Consider the following 10,925-nt stretch of genomic DNA (forward strand, 5'->3'; position numbering starts at 1 on the left):
CTCATTCATCTTAAACGACACTGACCTCCAATGTTATTTTAAAACCAAATAATTTTAGACTTTTACTCAAGTAGGATTTTACTGGTTGACTTTCACCTTTACCTTAAGTCATTTTCTATTAACGTATCTTTACTTGTACTGAAGTATGAAAGGGTACTTTTTCCACCACTACAAAGTAAAAGCCCCTCCCTTTATACTTAAAAGAGCAGAACAGCAGCCATTAGCTTGAACCTTGAGATGAACACGTTTATGCAACACAGAAACACTGACGCAGCAAATGGTGAATTGAATATTGACGAGGAAATGTGGCCTTTAATGAAGGTAATAAATTAGCCAGCTGCTTACTGCATAGCAACAGTTAGGTAAGTGATGGAATAGCAGGAGTGGGATCAGTAGCCCTCTTTGATCTGATCTGATCTATCTATGATCTACTGCATAACAAATCTAGTCTGCTCTAATGTTATGTGTACGGCTGCAGGCTCTCTCTGTACACAGGTAGATGACCTTTGACCTGGTCCAGGCTCCAGCCTGTTGGCTGACACCAGGGATTCTGTTAAGTAGTCAGTTCACACTCCTCCCCTCTCTGAGACTCTGTCCCCTAACGTTCTAAAAAGCTCTCCTTTTCACCTGCAGTCTATGCACTCACACACACACACATTTGCACACACACGCACTCACACACACACACACACACACACACACACACACACACACACACACACACACACACACACACACACACACACACACACACACACACGCGCGCGCGCGCGCGCATCAATGCTCCAGCTGAGCTGCATGGCCATAGGCGATGCTGTGTTTGGCTGTGAGTGGGGATGGAGAGATAGGGACCTGGCACTACCATTGTCCCAGTCTGGGCTGGTTTCCAACGACATGGACTTATTAATTAATGTGGGTTATACTCTGACACACACTCTTTCACTCTCACACGCACACTCTTAAAGAGGAAGTAAGGGAAGCACACTCTTTTAGACGGAAAGACACACACATATACGCAGGTCTTAATGCAGTGGCCAGTTGTGTTTTTATGAGTGACCGTTAACCACAGAGATGAAGGGAACAATCTTAACTCAGATCATAAATCCTGTCATTCTTCATCCGTCTTTATGTATTCTTAATCATCCCTCTTTCTCTGTTCTTTTTCTCTCTGGGATCACTCAGGTGACGGCAGGACGGGGAGAGATGACCAAGGAGATGGCTGGAGGGGGAGAGACGACCAAGGAGATGGCTGGAGTGGGAGAGACAACCAAGGAGATGGCTGGAGGGGGAGAGACGACCAAGGAGATGGCTGGAGGGGGAGAGACGACCAAGGAGATGGCTGGAGGGTGAGAGAAGACCAAGGAGATGGCTGGTGGGGGAGAGACGACCAAGGAGATGGCTGGAGGGGGAGAGATGACCAAGGAGATGGCTGGAGGGGGAGAGACGAACAAGGAGATGGCTGGAGTGGGAGAGACGACCAAGGAGATGGCTGGAGGGGGAGAGACGACCAAGGAGATGGCTGGAGGGGGAGAGACGACCAAGGAGATGGCTGGAGGGGGAGAGACAACCAAGGAGATGGCTCGAGGGGGAGAGACGACCAAGGAGATGGCTGGAGGGGGAGAGACGACCAAGGAGATGGCTGGAGGGGGAGAGACGACCAAGGAGATGGCTGGAGGGGGAGAGACGACCAAGGAGATGGCTGGAGTGGTAGAGACGACCAAGGAGATGGCTGGAGTGGGAGAGACGACCAAGGAGATGGCTGGAGGGGGAGAGAGGACCAAGGAGATGGCTGGAGGGGGAGAGACGACCAAGGAGATGGGGGGAAAGGGGGGGAAAGGGACGACCAAGGAGATGGCTGGAGGGGAAAGGGATGACCAAGGAGATGCCTGGAGTGGGAGAGACGACCAAGGAGATGGCTGGAGGGGGAGAGACGACCAAGGAGATGGGGGGAAAGGGGGGGAAAGGGACGACCAAGGAGATGGCTGGAGGGGGAGAGACGACCAAGGAGATGGCTGGAGTGGGAGAGACGACCAAGGAGATGGCTGGAGGGGGAGAGACGACCAAGGAGATGGCTGGAGGGGGAGAGACGACCAAGGAGATGGGGGAAAGGGGGGAAAGGGACGACCAAGGAGATGGCTGGAGGGGAAAGGGATGACCAAGGAGATGGCTGGAGTGGGAGAGACGACCAAGGAGATGGCTGGAGGGGGAGAGACGACCAAGGATATGGGGGAAAGGGGGGAAAGGGACGACCAAGGAGATGGCTGGAGGGGGAGAGACGACCAAGGAGATGGCTGGAGTGGGAGAGATGACCAAGGAGATGGCTGGAGGGGGAGAGACGACCAAGGAGATGGCTGGAGGGGGAGAGACGACCAAGGAGATGGCTGGAGGGGGAGAGACGACCAAGGAGATGGGGGGAAAGGGGGGGAAAGGGACGACCAAGGAGATGGCTGGAGGGGAAAGGGATGACCAAGGAGATGGCTGGAGGGGATGATCAATTAAATAAATAGGATTCATTAATAGGATTCATTAATTGAATACATTTGATTAATTTGATTGGCCTGTGCATTAGTAATCTGATATGTCTCACAACAGGCGGTCAATGTAACCTATACCTCACAGAGTTATACTCTATATCAGGCAACAGCGCCTCTTCAACCTCAGGAGGCTGAAGAAATTTGGCTTGGCCCAGAGACCCTCACAAACTTTGAAAGATGCACAATTGAGAGCATCCTGTCATACTGTATCACCGCCTGGTACAGCAACTGCAACGCCCCAACCACAGGGCTCTCCAGAGGGTGGTGCAGTCTGCCCAACGCATCATTGGGGACAAACTACCTGCCCTCCAGGTCACCTACACCATTCGATGTCACAGGATGTCCAACAAATATCTCAAGGACAACAACCACCCGAGCCACTGCCTGTTCACCCCACTATCATCCAGAAGGTGAGGTCAGTACAGGTGCATCAAATTTGGGACCGAGAAACTGAAAAACAGCTTCTATCTCAAGGCCATCAGACTGTTAAATAGCCACCACTAGTCGGCTACCACCCGGTTATTCAACCCTGCACCTTAGAGGCTGCTGCTCTATATACATAGACATGGAATCACTGGTCACTTTAATAATGGAACACGAGTATGTTTACATACTGTATTCTATTCTACTGTATTTTTGTCATTTCCACTTCAACATTGCTCGTCCGAATATTTATATATTTCTAAATTCCAGTCTTTTACTTTTAGATTTGTGTGTATTGTTGTAAATTGTTTGCTACTACTGCACTGTTGGAGCTAGGAAGACAAGCATTTCACTGTTGGAGCTAGGAACACAAGCATTTCACTACACCTGCAATAACATCTGCTAAATATGTGTATGTGACCAATTACATCTGCTAAATATGTCTATGTGACCAATCACATCTGCTAAATATGTGTTTGTGACCAATATAATTTTATATGTTGCAGGCAGCAGCATGGAAAGAGACCTCTGGCCAAGCTGCACTTCAGCACCACATTCCATTGGACCCATGGCCACGCTGTACTTCAGCGTAACACCACCATTCCAGCACCATTGAAAGAGACCCCTCACTAAGCGTTGCTTCAGCACCACACTACAACACTGAACCATGCCCCGGTTGTTGCACCCCATGTATGGAACAACCTAAAGTGGGATGTTCAGGTGATGTTCTTCCCGAGAGAAGTGTTGATTGGGACCTCCTTGCTGTGGAAAGTGATTGTTTTTTATTTTTTATTTTACAATGTATTCAGTTTTCATTTAGTAAATGGTGTATGTACCCTGAGTTTACCAAACATTTGGAACCCTCAGAGCAGCTTCAGTTCATTGGGTCCTGGACTCTAAAAGCTGTCAAAAGCATTCCATGCTGGACACATGTTGACTCTAATGCTTCCCACAATTGTGTGAAGTTGGTTGGATGTCCTTTGGGTGGTGGACCGTGTTTAATACACAAGGGAAACTGTTGAGCGTTGCAGTTCTTGACACACTCAAACCGGTGAGCATGGCACCTATTCAAAGGCATTTCATTAAATATTTTTTCTTGCCCATTCACCCTCTGAATGGCACACATAGACAATCTATGTTTCAATTGGTTCAAGGCTTAAACATTATTCTTTAACGTGTCTACTCCCCTTCATCTACACTGATATAAATGGATTTAACAAGTGACATCAATAAGGGAACATATTATTTTCCTAGATATGTCATGGAAAGAGCAGGTGTTCTTAATGTTTTTTACAATCAGCGTACACATCTCCCTTGTAAAAGAGACCTTGGTCTCCATGGTGACTCCCTGGTAAAATCAAGGTGAAATAAATACATTGTGGTTAGATGGTATGCAGCTACGGTAACCTTTTTTTAGCCAAACCTAACTCCAACCCTTGTCCTAACCTTAACGTGTTCACGCTACACTTTCCCCAAGGGCACCCCCACCACCCCCTCAACTCAAAAAGTGGAGCACAGAATGCAAAACTATTCTTAGAAATATTTAACCTCCACACAAGTCCAATAGCTCAAATGAAAGATAAACACCTTGTTCATCTACCCAGCGAGTCAGATTTCTAAAATGTTTTACGGCGAAGACATAGCACATATGTATATCAAACCACCACAAAGACACAGACGATATGTTGCCATTTTGTCAAACAAAAGATGCAATCACAAACGCAGGATTAAAAGAAAAATAATTCACTAACTTTTTGAAAATCTTCATCAGATGACAGTAATAGGACATGTTACACAGTACATTTATGTTTTTTTTTTTTATAATATGCAATTTATATCCATAAATCTCCATTTACATTGACGCCATGTTCAGAATATGCTAAAAAATGTCCGGAGAAATGATAGATAACTCCGCCAGATAACGCCAGATAACAGCAATACACATCATAAACTTTGACTAAATATACATGTTCTACATATAGTTAGAAAGATACACTGCTTCTTAATGCAATCGCTTTGTCACATTTATTTTTAACATTACAGAAATTAGCTATTCAATAATCTGAGACGGCGCTCAGACGTAAGCAATATTTCTCCTCTATGTTGGAGTCAACAGAAACACAAAATTACAACATAAATATTTCCTTACCTTTGATGGTCTTCGATCAGAATGTAGTGGAAGGAGTCATACTTACCCAAAACAGCGTTTGGTTTCAAGTCGTGTGTCTTTGTGTTAGCAAATGCGACAAATTCCAGCTGAAATGCATCCAAAATAACTTCTGGTCTTGAGGGGTTGCACATCAAAACTTCTAAACTACATATTATATGTCGACTAAACTGGTCGAACTAAGTGCAGAATCAAGCTTTAGGATGTTATTAACGTACAAAACAATTGGCGATTTGACCGGACGAAAGCAACTCCTCTCAGACAATCTGGAACGAAGGAATGACTGTGTACAATTCGCGCCAGAACGCACATCTATTTTCTCGCGACACCTAGTATTTAGCCTGCCAAAGGGTCAAAGCTTGCGGGATTTGCACAATTAAACGCTCTACTGATAGAAGACATCTCGCGGAAGACATAGAAACTGTTCCTAGATCCATAGCTGGTTGGGAAGGGTGGGGGCGATGACGTCAAAGTTGGCCCAACTTTCCTGATGAGAAAAATAGTTTGGGAGATTGGCTGCTCTGTGAGTTCTGCTATACATACAGACATAATTCAAATGGTTTTAGAAGCTTTAGAGTGTTTTCTATTCAATAAAAATTATTATATGCATATATTAGCAATTTTGGACAGATTTTTTTCCAGTTTACTATGGGCACGCAATTCATCCAAAGGGGGCAGTATTGTCCCGAGCCTTAACAGGTTTTAACCTAATTATCCTGACCTTACATAAACGTTCATTCTCATAACCTTCTAAGAAAAGTACATTCTGTCCATAGCTATATATAATCTATTCAAAACCCCATCCTCCACCAGCTTGGAAAAATCAAGCCCTACAGTTTATGTAACTCCTGGATGCATTTCAAGGCTTTTCTTTTATCATCCCCTGCGCATCTTTTCTTTAGCAGACAGATTCTCTCCGTAAGCCCCATCGTTCTGAGATGGAATAGCATTAAGCCAACGGAAATGTGTATATCTGACCAGGATCAATAGGAATGTGTTTTCTCCCTGCAAGTCGAAGACAATTCCAGTGCAAATGGGAATAATACAACGCCTGAAATAACAGATAAAGTAAAAGAACAATCAGTCATTTTGTGTGTGTGTGTGTGTGTGTGTGTGTGTGTGTGTGTGTGTGTGTGTGTGTGTGTGTGTGTGTGTGTGTGTGTGTGTGTGTGTGTGTGTGTGTGTGTGTGTGTGTGTGTGTGACAACAGGGTTTAACTTCAGGTAGAAGAGTGTCTCCATGGTGATTCTCCGCAGAGTTTTGACTTGACAACATGGTTTAACGTCAGGTAGAAGAGTGTCTCCATGGTGATTCTCTGCAGTGTTTACCTGACAACAGGGTTTAACGTCAGGTAGAAGAGTGTCTCCATGGTGATTCTCCGCAGAGTGTTTACCTGACAACAGGGGTTTCCTCCTCTGCTTTAGTGAGAGATACTAGTAGGTAGAAAGAGTCAAAGGTTCAAGAACACACACACACACACACAGAGACACACATGCACACACATAATCATAAACACACACACGCACACACAGATACACACACATACATACATACATACATACATACATACATACATACATACATAATCATACATACATACATACATACATACATACATACATACATACATACATACATACATACATACATACATATGTAAAAATCAAGAATATCACATTGTATGATTTTTTAGTAATTCATTTGCATTTTATTGCATGACATAAGTATTTGATCACCTACCAACCAGTAAGAATTCCGGCTCTCACAGACCTGTTAGTTTTTCTTTAAGGATCCCTCCTGTTCTCCACTCATTACCTGTATAATCTGCACCTGTTTGAACTCGTTACCTGTATAAAAGACACCTGCCCACACACTCAATCAAACAGACTCCAACCTCTCCACAATGGCCAAGACAAGAGAGCTGTGTAAGGACATCAGGGATAAAATTGTAGACCTGCACAAGGCTGGGATGGGCTACAGGACAATAGGAAAGCAGCTTGGTGAGAAGGCAACAACTGTTGGCGCAATTATTCGAAAATAGAAGAAGTTCAAGAGGACGGTCAATCATCCTCAGTCTAGGGCTCCATGCAAGATCTCACCTCGTGGGGCATCAATGATCATGAGGAAGGTGAGGGATCAGCCCAGAACTACATGGCAGGACCTGGTCAATGACCTGAAGAGAGCTGGGACCACAGTCTCAAAGAAAAACATTAGTAACACACTATACCGTTATGGGATTAAAATCTTGCAGCGCATGCAAGGTCGTCCTTCTCAAGCCAGCGCATGTCCAGGCCTGTCTGAAGTTTGCCAATGACCATCTGGATGATCCAGAGGAGGAATGGGAGAAGGTCATGTTGTCTGATGAGACAAAAATAGAGATTTTTTCTTCTAAACTCCACTTGCTGTGTTTGGAGGAAGAAGAATGATGAGTACAACCCCAAGAGCACCATCCCAACCGTGAAGCATGGAGGGATGCTTTTCTGCAAAGGGGACAGGATGACTGCACCGTATTGAGGGAAGGATGGATGGGGCCAGTTATCGCGAGATCTTGGCCAACAACCTCCTTCACTCAGTAAGAGCATTGAAGATGGGTCGTGGCTGGGTCTTCCAGCATGACAACGACCCCAAACACACAGCCAGGGCAACTAAGGAGTGGCTCCGTAAGAAGCATCTCAAGGTCCTGGAGTGGCCTAGCCAGTCTACAGACCTGAACCCAATAGAAAATCTTTGGAGGGAGCTGAAAGTCCGTATTGCCCAGCAACAGCCCCAAAACATCACTGCTCTAGAGGAGATATGCATGGAGGAATGGGCCAAAATACCAGCACTAGTGTGTGAAAATCTTGTGAAGACTTAAAGAAAACATTTGACCTCTGTCATTGCCAACAAAGGGTATATAACAAATTATTGAGATAAACTTTTGTTATTAACCAAATACTCATTTTCCACCATAATTTGCAAATAAATTCATAAAAAATCCTACAATGTCATTTCTGGATTTTTTTCCCTCATTTTGTCTGTCATAGTTGAAGTGTACGTATCTATGATGGAAATTACAGGCCTCTCTCATCTATTTAAGTGGGAGAACTTGCACAATTTGTGGCTGACTAAATACTTTTTTTGCCCCACTGTACATACATGGAGACAGACAGACAGACAGACAGGCAGGCAGGCAGGCAGGCAGGCAGGCAGGCAGGCAGACAGACAGACAGACAGACAGACAGACAGACAGACAGACAGACAGACAGACAGACAGACAGACACATGGTAACGTACTACACACTGACTTATTTTTGGAAACGAACTCTAATAATGACCAGGAAGAAGCAGAAAGACACAGAGCTGCTGTTGATGTAACCTTTCAGTGCTTTCCCTCTGGATCACTGTGGAAATCAGTGTCAGTCTCACAGGATGGCACCAAACTGGAACACTGGCACCACACTGGAATACTGGCACCACACTGGAACACTGGCCCCACACTGGAACACTGGCACCACACTGGAACACTGGCACCACACTGGAACACTGGGACCACACTGGAACACTTGGGGCACACTGGAACATTGGCACCACACTGGAACACTGGGACCACACTGGAACACTGGGAGCACACTGGTACCACACTGGAACACTGGGACCACACTGGAACACTGGGAGCGCACTGGAACACTGGGAGCACACTGGAACACTGGCACCACAACTGGAACACTGGCACCACACTGGAACACTGGCACCACAATGGAACACTGGGAGCACAATGGAACACTGGGAGCACAATGGAACACTGGGAGCACAATGGAACACTGTCCACTCTTGTGTTACTTTTTCTCTCCGTTATTCATATTATTTTTCCCATTCTGTCTCCTTTAACCTCTTTCTCTCTCGCCCTCTCGCTCTATCTCTCTGATTCTCTCTTTCTCCTTCTTTCACCCTTGTATAAATCACCCATTTCTCTGCACAGCCAGAAGAGGACTGGCCACCCCACATAGCCTGGTTCCTCTCTAGGTTTCTTCCTAGGTTTTGGCCTTTCTAGGGAGTTTTTCCTAACCACCATGCTTCTACACCTGCATTGCTTGCTGTTTGGGGTTTTAGGCTGGGTTTCTGTACAGCACTTTGAGATATCAGCTGATGTACGAAGGGCTATATAAATAAATTTGATTTGATTTGTATAAAAAAATCCTAATTTCCAACTGTGAACCTCCTGTGTTCCAGGATTGAGATGCTCTGTTGGTAACCCTAAACCTAACCCTGAGTTAAGCCTGAAACTAAGCCTATTGTAAATCTTAACCTTAAATCTTAATCTTAACACTATTCAGAATGAGTGACTAAACTTAACCCGTCTAATTCTGCAGTGAGATGTTGAGAGAGAGAGAGAGAGAGAGAGAGAGAGAGAGAGAGAGAGAGAGAGAGCAATCATACCCCTTATCTTTTGCCACATTTTGTTTTGTTACAGCCTGAATTCAACATTTATAAAACATAAAATATATGTCTAATTTACATACAATACCCCAAAACGACAAAGTGAAAACAGGTTTTTAGAAATATTTGCATATTTATTGAGAATAAAATATGGAAATATCTCATTTACATAGTACCAGTCAAAAGTTTGGATCTCCTCATTCCAAGGTTTCTTTAGTTTTAGTTTTAGTTTTCTACATTGTAGAACAATAGTGAAGACATCAACACTATGAAATAACACATGGAATCATATAGTAAACAAATCAAAATATATTTTGTATTTGTCACATCCTGATCTGTTTCACCTGTCCTTGTGCTTGTCTCCACCCCCATTTTCCTCTCAGCTCCTGTTTTTCCCAGTCGCTCTTTTTCTCATCCTCCTGGTTTTGACCCTTTCCTGTCCTGACTCTGAGCTCACCAGCTTGAACACTCTGCCTGCTTCTGACCTCAAGCCTGCCTGCCGCCCTGTACCATTTTGGACTCTGCCCTGGCTATGACTCTTGCCTGTCCCTGACCTGCCTTTTTTCCATCCCTTTGATTATAATAAATTACAGAGCTCAAACCATCTGCCTCCTGTGCCTGTATCTGGGTCTTGCCTGGTGATGTGACAATGTTTGAGATTCTTCAAAGGTGCCACACTTTGACATGATGACAGCTTTGCAAACTCTTGGCATTCTCTCAACCAGCTTCATGAGGAAGTCACCTGGAATGCATTTCAATTAACAGGTGTGCCTTGTTAAAAGTTAATTTGTAGAATTGACTTCCTTCTTAATGCGTTTGAGCCAATCAGCTGTGTTGTGACAATGTAGGGGTGGTATAATATAGCCCTATTTGGTAAAAGGTCAAGTCCATGGCAAGAACCAGCATGGCTACCACAGCATTCTGTAGCGATATATCATCTCATCTGGTTTGCGCTTAGTGGGACTATTACTTGTTTTTCAAAGGGACAATTACCCCAAACACACATCTAGGCTGTGTAAGGGCTTTTTGACCAAGAGCGAGAGTGATTGAGTGTTACATCAGATGACCTGGCCTCCACAATCATCCAACTTCAACCCAATTGAAATGGTTTGCGATGAGTTGGACGGCAGGGTGAAGGAAAAGCTGCCAACAAGTGCTTAGCATATGTGACAACTCCTTCAAGACTGCTGGAAAAACATTCCTCATGAAGCTGGTTGAGAGAATGCCAAGAGTGTGCAAAGCTGTCATCGGGGCAAAGGGTGGCTACTTTGAAGAATCTTAAATATATAATATCTTTTTATTTATTTAACACCATTTTGTTTGCTAAATTATTCCATATGTGTTATTTAATTGTTTTGATGTCTTCACTATTATTCTACAATGTAG

The sequence above is a fragment of the Oncorhynchus masou genome, chromosome 13 (genome assembly GCF_036934945.1).
Source record: "Oncorhynchus masou masou isolate Uvic2021 chromosome 13, UVic_Omas_1.1, whole genome shotgun sequence".
Taxonomy (NCBI): Eukaryota; Metazoa; Chordata; class Actinopteri; order Salmoniformes; family Salmonidae; genus Oncorhynchus; species Oncorhynchus masou.